Source organism: Stegodyphus dumicola, chromosome 2 (assembly GCF_044657685.1).
Source record: "Stegodyphus dumicola isolate Sdum_Otavi_A_Nest chromosome 2, ASM4465768v1".
NCBI classification, from domain to species: domain Eukaryota; kingdom Metazoa; phylum Arthropoda; class Arachnida; order Araneae; family Eresidae; genus Stegodyphus; species Stegodyphus dumicola.
Window position 1 is genome coordinate 281,741,031 of NC_140769.1, and position 21,669 is coordinate 281,762,699.

The 21,669-nt window shown below is 32.1% G+C and overlaps 1 protein-coding gene across 1 annotated transcript in view; it reads left to right on the forward strand.

Moving 5' to 3' along the window:
• Window positions 1-525: 525 nt before the first annotated feature.
• The window catches only part of LOC146998990 (uncharacterized), an 86,910-nt gene continuing 65,766 nt past the window's right edge, over window positions 526-21,669 (forward strand). The window contains exon 1 of the mRNA XM_085812224.1: window positions 526-683. The gene's annotated coding sequence lies outside the window, so the exon portion shown is untranslated. The remainder of the gene's footprint in view (window positions 684-21,669) is intronic.

Sequence of the window (21,669 nt, forward strand, 5' to 3'; positions counted from 1 at the left end):
TTATGTTAGTGTTACGACATCAACGCGAACTCTTTTATTATTATTATTATTATTATTTATTTATTTACTTTATGATTTTCTCCCAATCTAGAGAAACTAAACTTCGCAACAACAAAGATAATTTATGAATAGAGGGAACTGCTACACGCCAGTTATCGATCATTACAATCGCCAGTTTTCTAAAATTCTATGTACTTTACGTTAGGCTTTTGCACACATGACTAAATGCACTACATACCTGCAACAACATATTAGAGGATAACAGGTTCAGGTGAAGGAGCGTGTGGACTATATTACTTTGTGGTACGTCGTTCACTGCGCATTAGGATATATTAACGAGTTATTTTTTCAGTCTTCTGTAACCTATCAAGGTCCTATAAATGTTTATATATACGTGTGTATATTCCAAGTCTTTTGTATTATATTAAGCAACTTTTTTTCTAGCATTTAACTTTCTCATCAAACGTACTGGAATTATTGTTGCAGTATTCCATCTTTTCGATCTTCAAATTGATTTTTTGCTCAGCGGGCGAAAAGACTTCTCGAATGCAAAAATCACGATTCTTGTGTATTTTTGTCAGCTTCTGGAATTCAGCGCACAGAATTAATTAGTTCAACTTTTTGATAGCATTTCGGAAGTATAATACTGCATATCAGTAAAATCCCGAAACCTGAAAAGGAAGGTATGAACTGTGCACATAAATAAGTCTTAATTGTAATCTAAAATATAATGTTATAATATTCTGTAATTCTGTAAAGTGTAATTTCACTTTAAAAAATTCTAGCTTATTGTTGCTGGTTTTAGTAATATTTGAAAATTATCCAAATTTTTTATGGAACCTGTTTATAAATGTATCTTTTTTGCAGACATAAATTTTAGTTGCATGTGATTCCGAATATTCGGAACTGTTGCGCATATTATTTCGAGGCGAGCAGTTCTTATGTACTGTGTATGATGAGTTCTTGAAATAATATTTAGATTATTTTCCCTGTTTGCAGTTATTTTTATATATCGATACGTATATCGGTATTTATTTCATCACCTTGAATATGCCATGTCATAAAAAAGTGACGTTATATAAATATTTACACTGTTATCATTTATAAGGTTTTATTAGTTATATATAAGTCTATATATGTGTATAAAACAAATTCATTTAACAACTTGATATGTGAGAGAAAAAATATTTTTGATTGCTTTATAAATAAAGTATGATTTTATTAGAGTGCACAACAGCTGTAAAATTTGTCTCGTGTAGTTTTTTTCGCTTCGAAAATTTGCTTTATTGTTCCAGAAGGATTTGTAGTGTTCTGTAGGATTGCAGTATGCATACAGAAATGTTTTAATTTTTCACTTTCATTGAGTAGTTTCCAATGCTGATTATGCAGATTCTGTCACAGAAACTGTTATTTCAAAAATATAAGTATTATATTTATTTGAGTTTATTTCTTAAATCTTTTAAATTTCTAAATTTGTATCTTAAATAACAAAGTTTGGTAGGCTAATCTTTGGAATATGGTAGCACGTAGTTTGGTGACATTTTGGTAAGGCGATAGAGGTTACTAGCTAGGACTTTAGCAGTGTACATGGATAAAGTCAAGAGTGTGCAATGCCATTTTTGTGCAATTCTGGGATTTTTTTTAAGTGAAAATAGGTCGACGTGTACATGGACGATACCGTGTATGTGCAATTTCTTAAAAACGCGGCAAGCAGTGGGCAATTCTGCACTTTGTCCCAATTTCGCACCTAATCTTCATCACGATTAAGCACTTTTATTTCATAAAAGTTCTAGCATAAGCGTAATTCGGCTAGCAGATTGTTGAAAAAAAAATGCTGAGTAAAAAAAAGAAAAAAAAGTGCCTTTACTTCGTGAAAACAAAATGGCGTCCAAACAAAAACTAGCAGGTTGCTGTAGCAGGGTTGGTCACAAAAAAATTTCCAAGTTACCATAATCCAAAGATTGACCATTTGGTACTTTTCCCGTTTTGCCGGTGTAAACGATAAAGTCACCAATAATGGTACAACTGATGCCAAATGGAATATCTTCGCTTGTAACCATTTGTGCTTCATTTTCAAAACAAGTCGCAGCCATTTCTTATCAGATTGATTGTTTATTTCAATACTGGCATACAATTACATATAATTTTTACAAGATGGTTAAATTTTATGCCCTGAGAGAGACCATTCACAGTAATTAAGTCAATTAGGATGCAATCACACCGCTCACCGGATGGCAAAAATATAGAAAGGCAAAATCAAGAGTTAAATTCATCAGTTCTAATGAGAATGCACTAGCAAACTAAAGCACTGTGGTTTTACATAATTTCTGAATAAGCTATTCGTACGAATTGAAATAATTCTTGCATTTAAACTTGTATTCCAAATTAAGATTTAACTTGAAATTAATGTAGATAATTACTGAGGAAATTAGATTCTTGTAGCGTAGTTTATGTGAAATCAGATCACTTGGGGGTCATGTTATAAGAACCGGCGTATTAGGATGTTGAACCATGAAAGCATAGTAAATTCTTAAATTAATGTCTTTTTACAAATTTACTATCTTTATTTATTGGCTTTTTTTAAAAATGTTAAATCATATTAAAATCAAACCATATCAAAATAAAAAATTCTTAGAACTAACATTTGTTAACATATTGTATGTGTGTACTGTATGCTGTCGCCAACAAAGTCTACTTGGCGAGATTTGGGCCGGTGAAACGGAAAAGTACCAAAAGTTTTAATAATTGCATGTTTCTCTCTTGCAAAACTTTTCAAAACTCAATTTCCCATGATAAGATGTTGTTACTCTTACCGGGATTAGATTCAGATACCACCCAAAGCTGATAATCTAGGAAAAATCACCAAAATATTTAAGACTCTGCTAAGTTAAAAAAAATCCAGGGGAAAAAAGTATTGTAACAGATATTAATAAAATTAGAAATTTTTAATACAAATTAAACAACTTGTGAAAGAAATTGAGGAAAAAATATTTGGTTAGCAAATTAAGATTAACACGGAGTCATGAAACTATGGACATCATTTGAAATGTCTGAAAATGTGTGCATTTTAGCATGCTTTCGCTGCCACATAAACTTAATTAAGAATCTAATTGGTTATTGTCAGTACAGTTTTGGTATTTATTTCACCATAACCTTTCAGTAGTTTGCATATGACAACCAGTATCAGCACTGATAAAATTATATTTATGGTTAGTGCAGAAATGTTCAAATTTGGTCTCTCTTAATACTTTAGTATTTGTATCCTTTTCAACAGTCTGAGTATTTATAGTGTTATGTAGTAACTTCAGCATTCAGCTTTGGTATTAATTTGAAATAAGTGTCCGTTAAATTGTTCTAAAAGTCTCGTTCTTTTAAAAAATATATACATTGTATAAATATAAATGGTATGTAAATTCAATTGGTAAATTTTATAAATTTCAGTTTTAGATGCATCATTTTCTCCCAAAAAAAATTAATGAAAAATTGTTTTTTGGTTAAACTGAATGGTATCCCTTGTATATTTGTGAAGTTGTTGTTTCATTTATCGCCATATTATTGTTTCGTTTATGGTTAGTTGAATAGTCCATAAATATACTTTTACCTAGAATTGGGTGCTCCTTTGACTTTTTAAGTGAAAATATATCGATGTGTACATGGATAAAGTCGAGGGAGTGTGCAATGCCAAGTTTTTGCAATTTTTTTTTAATAGGTCAACATGTACATGGATAAAGCCAAAATAACAGTTAAAGAGTTGCAAACTTGATATCCATGTATTGTCAAATTTTGCCAAGGGGTACCCGGTAAATGTGCCATATATTTTTAAATATGCTGCAGTTTTAGTCTATGTTTATTCCAGTTTATATAATTATTATTTTTAGATTTTAATTGAGGTGGAATAAGAATTTTAGAAAGTTTAGGTGGGCAAGCACAATGGGAAACACTGGTCTAGACCATAATGCATGGCTGCAGCTCTTATATATATATATAACTCTTTCTGTCAGGTTCAAGGTAGGTCAAAGGTTTAGCATAAACATGAGGCATGGAAGTATCCTCCTTAGCTGTATCATTATATTTTAGATTAACAATGAGATTGTATCCATTGTAGATGGGGCACAGAAGAATGGGACACAAAGTCTTGAGCTTTTCAGTAACTTTTAATTCCTCTCAGGTCTCTAATATTTCTCTTATTGTTGTGTTGGCTAAAAATATATTTACGGGTCCTCCTTGGCGATTTTTGGCAGTCATGGACACAGTGTTTGTGCAATTGTTTGACTTATTTGGGCATTGTGTAGTGCCAATCTTGTTGCTAAAAATTGCCTCTACACAAATACAAAATAACAAGTCAAACAAAGAGTTGCACAAACTTGGTATCCATGTACACATCAACCTCTTTTCACTTAAATAAAATCGGAGAATTGCACAAACTAGGCATTGCGCATCACTTAAAAAGTCGAAGGAGCAGCCAACAAAAATATATAATATCAATGAACTACATTTCAAGTCAAACAATGAAATAACATAAAAAAGGAAATTCATCTTAGCACTACATGAAGGAAATATCCACTACCTTATTTACGAATTTCCTTGTCTTCAGCCAAACAAAATTCATTAACAGCATCCGAAAACTTCCTAGAATTATTTGAACTAGAATGCGTATACTGGAGTTGCCACATAAATTCGCAAAAATAAAGAGTAAAAAATGTCCTCCGTAGTTCCGGTATTGTTCGACCATACGCATTTCCTTCTTACAAACAGGACAATTATCATAGCTGCTAAGTAAACCTTCATTTACATACCAATCAATTAATGTTTTTCTCCCTTTCATTCCAAAATGTACAGAAACTTCAAATTAATCTTACCACATTCATCCATTGTACTATGTAAACCGCAAAATAACGTACTTCTTATCCAGCCTGTCATTCAAACTTACCGCAGTCACGCAACCATTACATCATAATAGGGTTTCTATAGCATTCAGCTACTCAGGTTACCATAAATGAAAGAATAACTTAGCGATAATCCAAGGGGCATCCTTAAATCTATTCTAAGCTAGTGTTGTTGTGTTTGATTACACTTTTCCTGTTCGATAAGCATCCAGATTTCCTTGGATAAACATCACTCCAAAATGAACGGAAATCCATATTTCTATGCTTGAGAGATATTTCTTCGACTTCAAATTTAACAAAAGCTCCATTATCAGTATGTCCATACAGAAATCTGTATTTCTACGGTTGAGAGATATTTCTTAGACTTCAAATTTAACAAAAGCCCCATTATCAGTATGTCCATATTCACTCTTTACTGCCGTCTGTATCAGAACTGCTTCAGCTGGTATTCTGTGAATCACTTCCAGAGCAGCCTGCCTTACATATTCAGGAGGTCGAGAGAACTTATTATTATTAGTCAATAACTCTGTGTGAAAAAACACCAGGCAATGAGTTCATTGGGGATGAGATAGGTTTTAAAGAATTAAATTCAACAGAAGACTGTAATACATCCAGTTTCTTAGCATGACTGAAGGGAGTATTCCTTCTTAATTTTTGATTATTTTGCCAACCATTCAAAAGTGTGCAGTATGATGTTGATCTCGAAAACTTAACAGTTTGCTAAAGTATTTAGTAAGATTAGGGATACTTCTCAGCCGCAAGAATTGCAAATCAGCCTTGTAAAGAATAATTTCAGTTGAAGTACTGTTACAAAGTCCTGTAATAAAGCATTGCAATCAATTGTACCCTTTCCGATTTTGGGGGATTTGTATCCGAGGCAGCATCATAGATTTGAAAACCATATTCAAGAATCAGTCTTACAAGGCAGATATAAGTAGTCTTTAGGGTCTTGACATCAGAGTCTGCCACAGCCAGAAATAAATTTTAAAATATTCAGTCTCTTTCTAGCCCTGGATTGATGTGCTTTATATAGCTGTCTGTTTATTGTAAAGAACCCAGTTGTAGATGTAAGAGGATTAAAACTAAGTTTGTAATCCCCAGCAAAGTTCTGAATTTCCCGAATTGTTTATACTGGACTAGATGAGAAACACGCTAATGTGACCATCAAAATCATAAAAACAACCTTGTATTTACCATAAGTATATTGAAACACTCAATCGATTTCGAAAGCAGCTAAAGGTCCCTCCTCATCAGGAGAAAGAAGAAAAATAATAAAAATCCATTCAGTAGTTGCTTTCCATCATTCGAAGTTCAGATTTTGAGCGTGAAGGTGCAGTTGCCCCTCGCTTCCTATTTTTAACTTCGCTAATTTTTCTTGGCTCAGTAAAAGTAGGCGGCCAGTGTAACTCTGATTTAAAATCCGGTTATAACCACATGCAGTGGTGACAAGGACCACGTGTTTCTGAGACTCCTTCCCCTTTATTTTTCTTCTTTCTCCTGATGAGGAGGGACCTTTAGCTGCCCTCGAAATTGATTATTTCAATATACTTACGCTAAATACAAGGTTGTTTTTACGATTTTGATATTTATACTGGATTCAAGATTGTCAGTGTTTTGATCACTACACCAAAGTACAATGTCATCAGCAAATAAACCAATCTTGCAATCATGAGTAATAACAGATTCTATTTTGGAGATGTATAATACAAAGAGGATGGGACTTAATACAGAGTCCTGAGGGACCCCATCTTTTGATCAGTATCTGCCAGAGAGAGCACCATTATATTGAACATTGAAAACTCTATTTCAAAGAAAATCATAGATCCATAAAAAAGCCTTCCCATCAATAGCAAAATTTTCACATAATTTATTAATTAATCTATTCTTCCATACTCTCTTAAAAGCCTTGTTGAAATCCAGAAGACCCGCAATGCTATGATTAGCCAGATTTTTATTATGAGCATCTCTACATGTTGAGTTAAACATAGTGTCTGGTCTTGAGTTAATTCCATATTGTTCCATAGGTAGAAGATTGTTGGTTTTCAAGTGATAGCTAAGACATTTTGATAGAAGTTTTTAAAAAATCTTGCAGGTACAGTTTTGAAAGGCAACCGGTCTGCAGCTGTCTGGAATATTAGTAGGTTTAAAGAAAAAACAGTGGCTCTTTTCTAATTCTTTGTTAACCCTCTGACTGCTCAATTTGTGGACCGAAATCGCTTCAAAAATTGTGGAATTTTTTTTTTTTTTTTGCAAATTTTAAATCTATAATGCATTTTTTCTTTCTAGAAAATATTTTTTATATAGATTTTTATCATGAGTTCTAAGTTGCCAGAAATACCAATTTTTAAATGTTATCACCCAAAAAAAATTTTTTAAGTAAATTTCAGTCGAATTACAGTTAATTTTTATTTATTGCATAATATAAAAGGTAGAATTATAAAATTTAAGAAAATATAAAGCACTGAGGAAAAAATACATTAAAAATGCAGTTTAGTATGATAGAGTTCAAAACGGGGTTCAAAGCAAAGTCCAACTTCACAGTTTTTGCACGAGATTCAATAAATCTAATTATTAATTCAAGCAAAAATCTAATTAATAATTCAATAATTTAATTAAATAATTAAGATAATCGTTGAATTAAGATAATGTTTTCGAGCGGCCATTTCTGTAAAAAAAAAGCAGCAAAATGCCGTGTTTGAGCGGTAATACCACGTGCCTTCAAACGCTCCAATTTAGCGGACAACTAGCGATATATTTTGTCCAAAACGTAAACTAAACGTCTAATACTGTATATAATTTATTTCAATGGTCAAATGGGGAAAAAACGGGATGCGCTCATCAATAAAGGAAGAAAAACACATGCCCGCGAAAATCGCGGGATGAGCAGATTTTGCTACATTTGAGTTGCCCGTGGAAATCGCGAGATAAGCAGCCAGAGGGTTAATCTGCCATTATTCTAAGATTGATTAATTTCTCATTTACCTTAAGAACCGATATGTGTAGTCATCAGTCTGTTCAATCAATCATGGCCAGGAGACCACTTAGACTCAAGTTGCTTGAAAGCTCTTTATAGTTCTTCATTGTCAGAAGGGTCTCTAAACAGCAGATTCTTTGAGTTAGCATTTTGACAACAAAAAGCTATATTTCTAACCTTGGCGACTATGTTACTGTTCTCCTTCTTAAAATCAAGCTTGCTTCATTGATTATAATGCTTTTCAAGTACATCAGCTGATTCTTGCTCTTTCAAATTCAAATATGAGTCATCAGTAAAAATACAATTTGAGGTTGTTCATTGTTAAAAGCCTCACAAATATTATTTGAATACATGTTACATTATTGTTGGTAGCATTATCGCCTTAAACAACTTCTATAATTTTGTGTCCGAAGTCCTAGCATCAATGTTTTCGCAGATGTCAATCCTTTTTTTTTTTTTTTTTGGTTAAGCAGATATGCGTTTTGCGCTTAATTTCTGCATTCACTTTATTGAGTCCAGTTTTCACAAACAAGCAGTTCTCTGGATAAATTGTTTCTCTTAAGAATAGGAGGGCTTACAGTAGGCAAACACTGCAATTTGATGGCAAATCAAATAACATGGCAGTTTCATTCGTATTAGTGATCTGACTCAACTCAAAGCTATGTTCTTTTTGTAAACATAGCTTTAAATGAACAGAAAAAAATGTTCTAAACTCATTTATTAAAATGTTCTAAACTCATTTATTAAAATGTTCTAAACTCATTATTATTTATTAAAAGGCTTCAACTTTTGCTTGTAATTCTAAAGGAAATCTTAGTGCAAGCTTAGTAAGAGCTCTTTTGCAGGCTTATTCATAAAATGATTGCAACATCCTATGGAGGCAACAAAGTTCACTGGCTTGTTTTGAGTGAATTTGGGTTGCTTAATCATTCTTGCTCAGTGGTCTGATTCAGATAGCTGTACGAGTTACAATAAAACCATCCACTTGATTCTTGAATCAGTGCGATGAGTTTTCCCTCCAGGCATGAAATGTAGGACTGTGACTATGTGCTACATTTTTTTTTTTTTTTTAATTTTTATTTTGGCATCTCTGCTAATTCAATTTGCTCTGCTCTTGAACATGTTTCTCATTTCAGAGATGTGCTGAGCAGTTATATTGTTGTTTGAATTTTCTGCAGACACAATCATGCAATTTGCCATATAAGAATTTCTCTTCCCACTCATCTTTCAGACAATAAATAAAATGGCACGGAAAATAAGAGTGGGACAGATATCGTAGATTGTATACAAGACAAGAAATGAACAGAAAAAAATGTTCTAAACTCAGATGGGGTTATTAGAATTAAAATTTTCTTCATTGTTATCTGGCATGTTACTTTATAACGATTTGATTACGAAGTATTCTACCCTTTTACCTGCTTGGCAACATTTTTTAACTTCCATTTTGTCTTATCAATGGATTTTGAAATGTGGGTTAATTTTTGAAGAAAAAATACTCTCAGCTTATTCGGAAATGTATGGGAAAGCTCGTATTCTTTGCCTAAATTAAATTATCTAAAGCCAATCAGATATTAACTATGTTTGTTGTATACTTGCCCTAAGTGTGATATGAAAGAGGCTTGAAACAGTCTTCTCATTGATCATATTTAATAATTGAAAATATATGCATATGGTTTCATTAATTTTTCCTCCACTGTGGTAATTTTAAAAACAGCAGTTTCATTTTATGTGTCTTGTTTCAATGTAATGTCATTTATTTTTAGTTTTTTGACATCATCACGTTTGGTGCGGCCGATTGCAACCAAAATACGAGGTGCACATCTACATGTTATAGCAGTCCTATATACAAAATTTCAACGTTCTGAGGCTACTCGTTGTTGAGTTATGCGAGATACGTTCATACAGACGCCATAATTCGAAAAATTCTCTTCAGAATTAATGTAAGCAGTTTTATAATTTTTTTGAAGGAAAAGAGTATTTTATTCTGTCCTTACATACAGATATCTGGCAAAAACATCGTTAAATTGCATTCGATAGCGGTCAAAATGGATATTTTCGTTGAAATATGCTGCCTGAAACTTTAAAATTTGTGTTTTTTATTAGTAAAGATGTTAATGTCATCAAATAATCCTGATAAATTGTTACTTTACAAGTAACCGATTTCTACTGAACTGGTAGTTTAAGACTTACAAGTGCCATTCCAGCAGTTTCATTATAAGACGGTTGTGATGTAAGTCAGAGACTTATTTTATACATCTTTGATGGCATTTAGTTAATTAGTCTTTTATTCAGCACAAAATAATTTTAAAAAGTATAATTATGTAACGTTTATGAACAATTTATTTGTATACATATGTATGTGTGCTGCACACATACATATTTTTAAAAATTAACACATATTTCCAATAGCAATTTAATGACACACAATTAACACAATTTAAATAAGTAAAACATGTAAAAGTCTTTCAAGATGCATGTCAACATCCCTTCACGATGGGTGTTGTCAGAAATTAAACAATTTCGCCCAAAGAAGTAAAATAATTTTACCTAGCAGTGGCTGCATTGGGTTCTTTCTTTATATTGACATCACTTTTGTTTTAGTTTAATTATTTTTAATACGTTTGTAAAAAGGTGTGAGATGGCTATTTACAGAATAGGAGGTAATTGAGAAGAAACATAAATGACTGTCTATGTGTTGAATGAGGAATATATTAGTTTGAGTACCACAATAGTTATATTATGAACAGTTGATGTTCTAGCTTGAACAAATAAAAACAACTTTGCCGAACAGTTGACATCTTGTAACAGAATTATTTTAAATAGTGAATTTTTAGTCTGTTAATTGTGTTCCCATTTAAAGCTTCTAAGTAAAATGGAAAAGAATAATATGAAAAAACTCGAAAGCTTCTCATAAGCGAAATAGAAGATTGTTTACAATTGTGTACAATGAGTATCACAAATGTGAAGTAACTTATCTGTAGATGAAAAAATTAAAAGTTAAAAAATTGCTTGAGTGTAACGCAAAATCGATAATAAATACTGAAGAGCAATTTAGAAATGTTTTATTTTAGTCAGATAATGCAGAAGATGTAACTGAAAAAGAACCTCAATGAGTCAGAATCTGAAATTGACAAATGGCAAGTTCTAGGACATAAGTTGGGAACGTTTCTAAGTAAAAATGAACAGAATTTTAATTCTAATGAAGCAACTGATACTCCAAGTACGTTATTGCATTACCCCCAAATTTAAACTTCCCATATTCGGTGGTAATGTTAAAAATTGGTGAGGTTTCTGGGGATAGAAATTAAATTAGGAAAAATTACACTAATTTAAGTTTAGATGATTAGGATAAAATTTGCCTATTTAATTACAATTTATGGTAAAAGGATCACCTGGCAAAACATTTCTACTGAATTTTCCCAGTTGGGTAAAAAGTTAAAGTATGTTTCGGAAAAGACAAATTGCTTATTGAAATATATGTTGGAGAACTGCTCTCTGTAATACTATAAAAATAATACTATAATATTATAAAAACACAGTACAGTAAAGTAAATACTTTCTGTAAAAAAAAAAAAAAAATTATATGATCAGATAAAAGCAAAAATGTGTGGCTTAGTGATTAGGAGAAGCATGAGATAAGTATGCAGCAGTGCTGTATCCTTTAGTTGAATCTGCTTTACTAGACGAAATACTTAAAGCATGGGAGAGGTTTTGGTCCGCTTAATGTCACTCAACTAAAAAAGCATTAGACTTATATGAAATATGAATAAGAAATCTTTAAACAGGCCAATACTCAATTGGCTACAATCTGTGTATCATAAGATAAGATCTCGCCATTTATTTTGTTGCTGTAGAAATTAGCCTTGACCTATTTTCCATAGGGGTGTCTTGATTTACTTTTAAGTTTGCCATTTTGGCATATTTAAATATGAACTGGCAACCTCTGGTTCGCCCTTATTTGAAATATACTAGCCCTGTTGCTATAGTGACTGCCACCTGCCAGACACTGCGAAGGGGAGCTGTTCTCGTATACAGGCAGTACTTATGTTTCTTCAATGTTATGTTTCTTCAATATGAATAAGAGAAGATAAATGTATCAGTGGCTGTTAAGGTTTTTACTAAAAGTAGACATAAAAAAAATCTATGCATACTTAGTTGCAGTAGATTTATTTACGTCTCCACAAACAGAGCAGAAGTTATCTATATTTTGCAGTAGTCGTCATAATTCTTGGAAATGCGATAGAGCCAGAAATATGCCATACAAGAGGGGCAAAATGTGACAGAAGAATCACCTTGTTGTTTTTTATGCTTAAAAATGAGTCATAGTGTTAAGAAATGAAAGAATGTTATCTTGTTTTCAGCTGTCACAAAACTGTGCAGAAAATTTCCAGAAAGCAAAGCTCAGTTAGAGGGGGAAGATATGAATTTGTAGTTTAGTTTGAGGGTGTTGGCTAAATTCTCTAAAATGCCTATCATTTTGTCAAAAACCCTGAGTGTTACTACAAATAATGTCGGAGTTACATGAAAAGTGCGTATAATAATTGATTTGGCCTCTCAGGGGTCATACATATTAAAAAAAGAAGCTAAACTTTTGGTCAGAAAAGAGAAACTGTACTATTCACCGTGCAGAAGTGCTAGTACAGATCCCTATATGTATGATGTTTATACTATCTGTGTGACTAATTTATCCAGAACTTATAGCTGTTCCTGAAAAATTCTTAGTCAGCCTGTTATTTGTGAAACCATACCTACAGTGAAAGAACTTAAAGATTCCAATATATTGTTAACAGAATCACAGACTGACACATTCGATACTCAATTAGGTGCTGATGTAGTTGAAAAACTTAAGACTGGAGGATGTAAATTACTTTCATGTGGCCTAACAGGTTTTGAAACCAAGCTTGATTTGACGATTACGAGGCACGCAAATGAGTTTAGCGATAAACGTGGTGCTGATTGTAGTTTCAATGTTAACAGAATCTTGGTTCTTTGGGTATTACTGATACATCAGAAAAGAAGACTAATCATGAATTCCATGAAGCTGTAAAGCAACATTTTTAGGATATTGTCTAGGTGAATAATGGTTGTTTTGAGGTGCATTTGCTTTGGATTGAAAATCCTCCATCACTACTAGATTATTACGATATGGCTCTAAAAAGGCTTAATAAGATAGTAAACAAACTAAAATGAGAAGGCCTTTATGAGGTGTATGAAGAAATGCTATGAAAAATTTTGGTTATTGGTAGAGCAATGAACTGTGCTATCTATTTTGCATATAAATACTAATTTTGTGGGAGTGTTTGAATTGATTGATTTCAAAGATGTCTCCATAAGAGAAAAAGATGAACACATTATTTAGAATTTTTTCCCTCCTATTTTCCCATGATGGAAGAGCCTAGTGGGAATGCCTTATTGGAATGATGAAAAGACTTCTGAAGAATTTGGGCATGCCAGTTTGAGTTACGAAAATGTGTGCAACTGTGAGTCTACACAAAATATAAACCTCTTACTGCAGATTCAGACCTCATGGCAATAACTTTTGGAGATTTTTTTGAAAGAAATTTAAAAAAAAAATTTAATATCAAATGTAAAACAGAAGATAAATTCTGTGGTTATAAGACATAAATTGTGCTATCATCAAAATGTTTGAAGCGTTTAGGAGAAAATTTTGTTCTAGAATATTTAGGAGTTCTATAAATTTCGAAGAAAAGGTCCTGTAAGTTGTCTGCCGTAAAGAATAGAAGACATTGTTCTTATTGGCAGCGATGACAAGTAAAGAATAATCTAGAATCTTGGTCGAATTTTGGAATTACTTCTCGGAGCAGTTTAGAATAAGTCAACAAGTTAAAACTTGTTGACTTAATTAGAGTTCTCCAAAATCTTTATCCTTTAAAAGTTTCTTCTGAAAGAGATCTCCCAACTTATCAAGGTATTACAGAAGCTTCTAAGGAACATCTGAAGTTCTTCCCTTGTGTGGCTGATGATAGTGGTTCTCTGAAGTTCCTGGTTACTAGATGAAGAATCACTGAACCTCTTATGAGAGTGTGCATATAAGAACCTTCCTATTTAGTCACTTTTGTGAATTTTTTATGCTGTAAGTTAATACAGTACAAAGTCCGTAATCCAGACATCCATTATCCGGAATGATCTATAGTCCAGATCAAAGCCACAAACTTTTTTTGTATGCTTTACACATGCATGTAATGCATTTACTCGTGCGTGTTTAATGTATAACGGACAGTATAAGCTAGGTTAAAATTCTCTTTAATGATTCTAAGGCACTTCAGTTAATGTTGCAGATTGTGCTGTTTCTTAATCTTCTAGTTGGATCTGGCTTGTTATTTTTTGCAGACTGTTAGAGCAATTGTATAAAAATTAAGCTTGAACTTTCGATTATGTCAAAAAGAGTTTCCAATTCTGGAGCTGCCATACCGCTTCCAATAGTGAAGAAAGTGACAGAGAGGTTATTGAAAACGAAAAAATTTCGATTGACAAGTTAGTCTGTATTTTTGACACAGCGATTACAGGACTTGAACAGTGGAACTTTGCAACTTAACAAGAAATTATGTCTGTTTATAGAATGAAAGAGGAAGTATTAACACAAAAAAAGAAGCATCTTAAACAACTTACATTGAAAGAAATGTTTAATAAAGTAAACAAATAAATATTAAGCCTTTTTTTGTGTGAATTTTGATACCCTTTAGATCATAATTGCTCTTTATTTCATAAATTACGGTTTCGTATTTTTAATTGTATAATTTCTGCATGCCATCGTACCAGATTTAAATTAATGATCTATAATCCGGAAAAACCCCTAATCCGGAATCGCCGAAGTCCCGACGAGTCCGGATTATGGACTTTGAATTGTATAATATTATGTTAATTTGGGAGGATGTCAGAAATTAAGCAATTTCTCCCAAAGTAAGTGATGAAATGATTTTAACCATCACAGCCAGTTCACCTAGCCATGGTTGCTATGGTTTTTTCTTTCTTTGTGTTGATATCACCTTTGTTGTTCTAGTTGGTAATAGTTATTTTTTATATGTATGTGAAAAAAGGTGTTGTGAGATGGTTATCTATAAAATATATGGTAATTAAGAGGAAATAAATAAGTGGCTGTCTATTTCAGTATTTTTTCTTTCCTTAGTGTTTTTTTAATGGGTAGTATATTTGAGTACTACAATAGTTATGCTGTGAGTCAAAATCTCTAGCCTGAGCAAATAAAATGTAACACCAACAGTTGTATTATGTGTGTATCAGTTGTTAATCCCGTTATAAATTGGCTTGCCGCTTAGTGCAACTCGTTTTGGAGAGGGTATGCTGTTGCAGCAGTATGATCTCGCAAGATGAGGTATTTCGTGTCGCTAAGCCCAACTTAAAAAAAAAAAAAAAAAAAATTAAATATTAATTTTTTTCTGTTCATTTGATGTTTTCTATAATCATAACTAAAAGTAACAAGTATGAAGATATTCCGAAAAAAATTTAAAATATTAATGTAAAATAAAGTATTTCATTCATCGTGAGTAAATATTGTACAAAACTCTTCAAATATAATACTAAACATACATAAGAAATAAAGAGCAAACAATTTTCCTGCAGAAATTTCTGCGATAAATATCATGAAAGTGTTAACTGACACATGAAAGTGTTAACGGTGTAAAAAATAAAGAAACCAACACATTGATGGAAATTGCTCAAAACAGGTAAAATTGGGTCTTATGCTTCAAACAGTGCATGCTGTGGCTAAAGTAAAAATAAAAATTGTGTTGTTAGGTGTCTTCTGGATAACAGTAGACATAAAATTACTAATGAAAGGAGAAACCATTTAAAATCTGGATACTTTCTGCAAACACTGGCATGAAACAGAGTTGAACTTGCTACATGAAATATTAATGAACCCAAAAAACACATAATTCTTGAAGTTATCTAAGTATCATTCATAACAAATGCAGATTATGCAGATACCAGATGTAGAAATCAAGCCCAAACATTCGGCATTATCCCAGCAGCTTCAACAGAATGAGTCATGAGATTTCTTTTTTAATCAGTGTGGATAATACAGTGCAATGTCCAAGATCTGTACTCATCGGGACTTCGGCAATTCTGAATTTGGGATTTTTTTGGATAATAGACCATAAGTTTAAATCTAGTAAGAGTGCGTGTAGAAATTAAAAAATTAAAAATATTAGATCTTCATTTATGAAATAATGAAGTACTTTTGATTTAAAGGGTGTCAAAATTTACAAAAAAAAAAAAGGTCTCAATATTTACTTTATTAAATATTTCTCTCAATGTAAATTGCTTTAATTTTTGTACTAATATTTTCTCACTAATTCTATAGAAAGACATAATTTATTGTTCAGTGACAAAATTTCATTTTGTTCAAGTCCTGTAATTGCTGTGTTGAAAATTTTGACTAAATTATTAATCCAAATTGTCTCGTTTTCAATAACATCTCTGTCACTTTCTTCACTAACGGTAGTGGTATTTTCCAGATTGAGAATCATACTACAGATTTCATCGCCCATTATTGATGATTGGGGCATTGTTATCGTAATGAAAAACCTTTTTTATATCATCTTCATTTATTACTGCTTCTCCACAATTCCTTGCCAAATCCATCAATTATAAAATTTCAAACGAAAACCTTTAAATTCGGCATTATCATCTTCATCAGTCTCACCATGACATAACTACAGCTTTGGCCATAATTTATGCCAAGCATTTTTAAAAATTTCTGGAAACACATCCTCCCATGATCTTCCGATGCTTCACACAGCAGATTTCATGCAGAAATATTTCAAAAATTCTTGAATAGTCATGTCATTATTCAAGAAGTTTAAACATGGATTTTAAAAATGGTACTTTATATTTGCATTTATGCATGCGCTTTATTCCGATATCTATATATCTATCCGATATATTTATGCATTATCTTTATCCGAAGGATGGATGTACAGTTTGGAGGGAAAAATAATGTGAATACATTATCTTTCACTAAAACTTTAAGTATGAGCCATACAGTTATGTGCAATCAGAATAATTTTTGCCTCATTAGGTAAACTAACCAAATTCAACTGTAGCCTAGCCTCGGGTATGAAATGATTTTCAAACCACTCATTGATTAACACTTGTGTCATCCATGCTCTTTTATTTGCATGCTATGTAGCGGATAAAATTTTTTAACTCCTTTAAAATGCTCGATGTCATGTATTTTTTCCGATTATGAAACACTTACACTTACGCTTTCCTTCAGCATTTGTGCAGGCTAAAATCGTGAGTCTCGCTTTGGAATCTTTGACATTAGTTGGAGCCTTTTCTGTAGAGTTTGCTTAAGTATTTCGTGGTACATAATTGCCATAAAAGACCAGTTTCATCAACGTTGTAAATTTGATAATTTGATCGAGATAACCTTTCACTGTGAGTTCAATAAATTTGCGTGGAAATAGTTCAGCAACTTCAGTATCAGCTGTCATGAGACAGACGATGAAAGACAAGTTGTTTTGCTAAATTTAGTCTTGCTTCTATTGTGCACTAAGACAATTAAGCCTGAATTGTATTATTTTATTTATTTATCACACTTACATATATTTTTTGCACATGCCTAAGGGTTATTAAAGCCCTGAATACATAAATTCCTACATTTACTTAAGAGGGGCGACTCTAGCTATCTTACCGTCTGATGCAGTATCTGTGGGTCCTAAATTTTTATAACAAGCACCTCCCCCCAAGTTCTAAATTTTTGTCGTCTTTAAACGTTTTGTCTCGGTGCTTTCTCTAAATTCAAAAAATTTTGTCTTCTATAGATTGTGCCGCCCTGTGTGACCATATGAGCTGAGACGCCGGGTCTGGGTTCATTTGAATCATAAATCAGTTATTCTTAATTTAAATAGTACTAAATGTAGTCTTTTGGCCTATGAGTATTATTAACAAAATCTATTTTTAGCATATGGAAAGAAAGTTTTGTTAATTGTTTCCTCATGAACATTTGTTAGTGGAATTAACTTAAATATGTAATCACTGCCAAGAAAGAAAGAGAAGTTTACCATACTCTTTGTTATTCAATTATTAATATAAAAAAATATTTGAGGCATCTCTGCATAAGTCATTTACTCAAGTTGTCATGTGTTGATAAACATGCAGTGATGAAAGCAAAATACAGTCAAAAGTCAGTCAAAATTGCTTAATTTCTGACATCCTCCCAAATTAACATAATATTATACAATTCAAAGTCCATAATCCGGACTCGTCGGGACTTCGGCGATTCCGGATTATCGATTTTTCCTGATTATAGATCATCAGTTTAAATCTGGTATGATGGCATGCAGAAATTATAAAATTAAAAATATGAAACCGTAATTTATGAAATAAAGAACAATTATGATCTAAAGGGTATCAAAATTTACTAAAAAAAAAAAAGCTTAATATTTATTTGTTTACTTTATTAAACATTTCTTTCAATGTAAGTTGTTTCGTTTTCAATAACCTCTGGGTCACTTTCTTCTTTATCGGAAGCGAATTATAATGATGAGGAATTTGATTTAAATCATATCATAGACGGAGTACATCGAGATGAAATACTACATTTAGTAAGGAATTGTAAGCCAAATAAAATAAAAACATCTGCCCTGAAGATAAGAATAGTGCTGACAGATTAACTTCCAATTCATTGCGCGCCGCTGCGTTCCCCCTTCCCTCCCACCGCAGAGCAGCGTGAAATTAATAAACAGATTTTGGAATGGTTAGAGAAACGAAGGAGGATATGCCTTTATCCATTTTTTGCAGCAATTCCATTTTTTGTTTAATGAACTTCGAAACATACTTTCACTTTGTATAACGATCCTTTACATATTACTAAATATATATCGGAAATTCTATTTGACATAATCGAAAGTTCAAGCTTACTTTTATAAAATTGCTCTAACAGTCTGCAAAAAATAATAAGCCGGATCCAATTCGAAGATTAAGGAACAACGCAATCTGCAACATTAACTGAATTAGATAATTTTAGCTTAGTTTATACCGTTCGTTATACATTAAATGCACAAATGTAAACATATTATGCGCATGCGCACACGCATTTTCGCAGCCGTGAAGGTCTTACGCGCATGTGCAGAAAGTTTGTAGCTTTGAGGTCCAGATTATGGGTGTCCGAATTAATGACTTTTGACTGTATAATAAATAATGACTTGTCAGGTTGACATCAGGGGTATAAAATATTGCTTGGTGTTTAAAATCGACAATGTTTCTATGTAGTATGTTTCGGTTTGAGATGTATGGCAAGGAGATACAGAGTCAAATTATTGGTCACACAAATTTATGCTAAATGATTGTTTCTTTAATAACAAGGTATTTTATTTAGTGGCAAAGTGAAGTTAAGAATCTGGATTCTTCACATGTTTTATTATGGGGGGAAAAATCATATATGCATGCATAAAGCATACAAAAAAATCCATAAGAAAAAGACTGGTGGTGGCTTCGAGTTCCAGATATTGGACATTCAGATCTCGGATTTTGTGTTGTATGTGGAAAATAGCCAGTGAAGAATTAAAATGACAAACAGTAACCCAATAGCAATGAAAACCTTGTTGGTTGGTGTAAATAATGGACATTTTCTTATTCAGACTTTCATATGTGTGATGTGTGTTTAAAAAGTATAAAAGAGAAGATTATGAAAAGTGTTGAATCCTTTTCGAACATCGAATCTATAGAAATAAGAAATTTTTCAAGTCAAGAACAAAATCGAATTGCTTTACAAATATTTGAAAAGTTCATTCGTTACTCAAAAGGAAGATCAAGTATTATTAATATTTAATTAATTAAATCCCATTAAAATGGTGATATGGTCAAAATGACCGCTTCTGTAATTCTAGTGTTAAGGCATTGATTAGGATGAAATTATCCCTCCAGAATTGCAAGATAAATGGTATAAGCAACTGTGTGATATACCAAATATCCAAATACCTTGTAGATATATTGTTGTAAATGAAATGCTTGAAGTTTGAGAAGTACATTGTTTTTTTTTTTTTTTTTTTTTTTTTTTATTTGTCTCAAAATGCTTATAAAGCAGCTGTGTGTGTGTGAAATTCCATAGCTTTAAATATTCCGGAGCAACTTTCATTATCACCAGAAACAGAGCGACTTCGTTTCAAAAATTATCCTTACCCAGACTCAAATTCATGGCAGCAGTGTTAGGTGCACAACTGATAGTTACGGTCTGTGTGCATTTTTTTCAAGCAAAGAATTATTTGTGAACCAATTCTGTCATTGTGCTTTCTTATATAAGAAAAATCTCTATGGCGATGGAAAACTTTCATATAAAATTGTGTCATAAATTTAAGATGTAACATCACCGAGTATGTGGTATCATTGTCCTGGATGAGACAGTCTTGTTCACAAATTCGCGTGTGGTATTACAGTGAGTGAGCTTCTAGTGGATCGAGTGTGGTGACATGGGCCTCCATGGTACATCTAGCTGAAATAAATAGGCCTAAAATGAATGAACATTGTAACACAGCAGATACTGTTAAAAACAGAGTTGTGATTGATGTTACAAGCAGTGTTTAACCTTCAAACCTAGAGAATTTTAGTGACTTTGGTAAACTTTTAAGAGTAACATCATATATATATATTTAGAATAACAATGCATAAAAGTCACTAGGTAGAATGATTGGTCTTATAAACCAAAAATAAAATTTGTGATGTGTGTTATTGGATTAAGTTATCACGAAGTGAGTATTTTTTTGCAGAATTGAATGATGTTAAATGTAAAAAACCATTGTATAAAAATTCCAAATCGTTTGGCTTAAATCCAATAACTGATAATGAAAGGTTTTGTTTAAGAGTTTGGAAGTAGATTTGTAAAATCATCAGCCTATAAGATATATTGGAAAAGTCAAACAACAAGAATCGGTATAATATTTGTAAATTTTGCAGGACTAGTTTTGATGGTTTACTTATAGAACTATCTTCCTCAACTGCTCTAGTACCTTATCTTGTTCATTTGCACTTGAGCAGCTGAGGAAGTTAGTTTTGTAGATAAACCATCGAAACTAGTCCTGAAAAATTTACAAATATTATACGGATTCTTGTTGTTTGACTTCTCCAATAATCATGATTTGGGTTATTTTAACTTAAACTACATATAAGATGTAGTTTAAAAGTCAACCTATAATATTGCCAACTAATTATTTTATCATTTAATTATTTCTGTCATGATAAGGTACTTCATAGTATTACTTTAGTGCAAGTAAGAGGGAAATTCTGGATTTTAAAAGCTGGATGTTTTATAAAAACCATGTTATATTATTGTAGATTTTGTAAGTATAATGTTAGAGTTGGACATGAGATATTGGCTTTTTTTCCTGCTGACCAAATGGAGAAAGCTCACGCTTGAGCTGTATTGAGAAAGCTGTACCGCTTGAGGTATTTTCAACCGCTGTAGTAGATTTTAATAGACCTTTGTACTTGAAAGACAATATAAAAGCGTATATCGCATTGTTTGCTTGCACAGTGACACAAGGATTCCATTTAGAACTGTCACATGAACTGTACAGAGTGTTTTATTCAAGCATTGTGTATATTTTTTTAGACGTAGAGGTAGTTATATATTTTGATTATGTTAAGACTTTTAAAACTATTGATTGTGTATTACAGTATAAATTGTGTAAAAATGAAAAGGTTTTAAATATTCTTGAGAAAAATGGTTTTGAATGGAAATTTATTGTGGAAGGTGCTGTTTGGTGGGGAGGATTTGGGGAATGTTTAATAAGATTTGTAAAAACTTGTTTAAAAGGTATAAAATGAAGA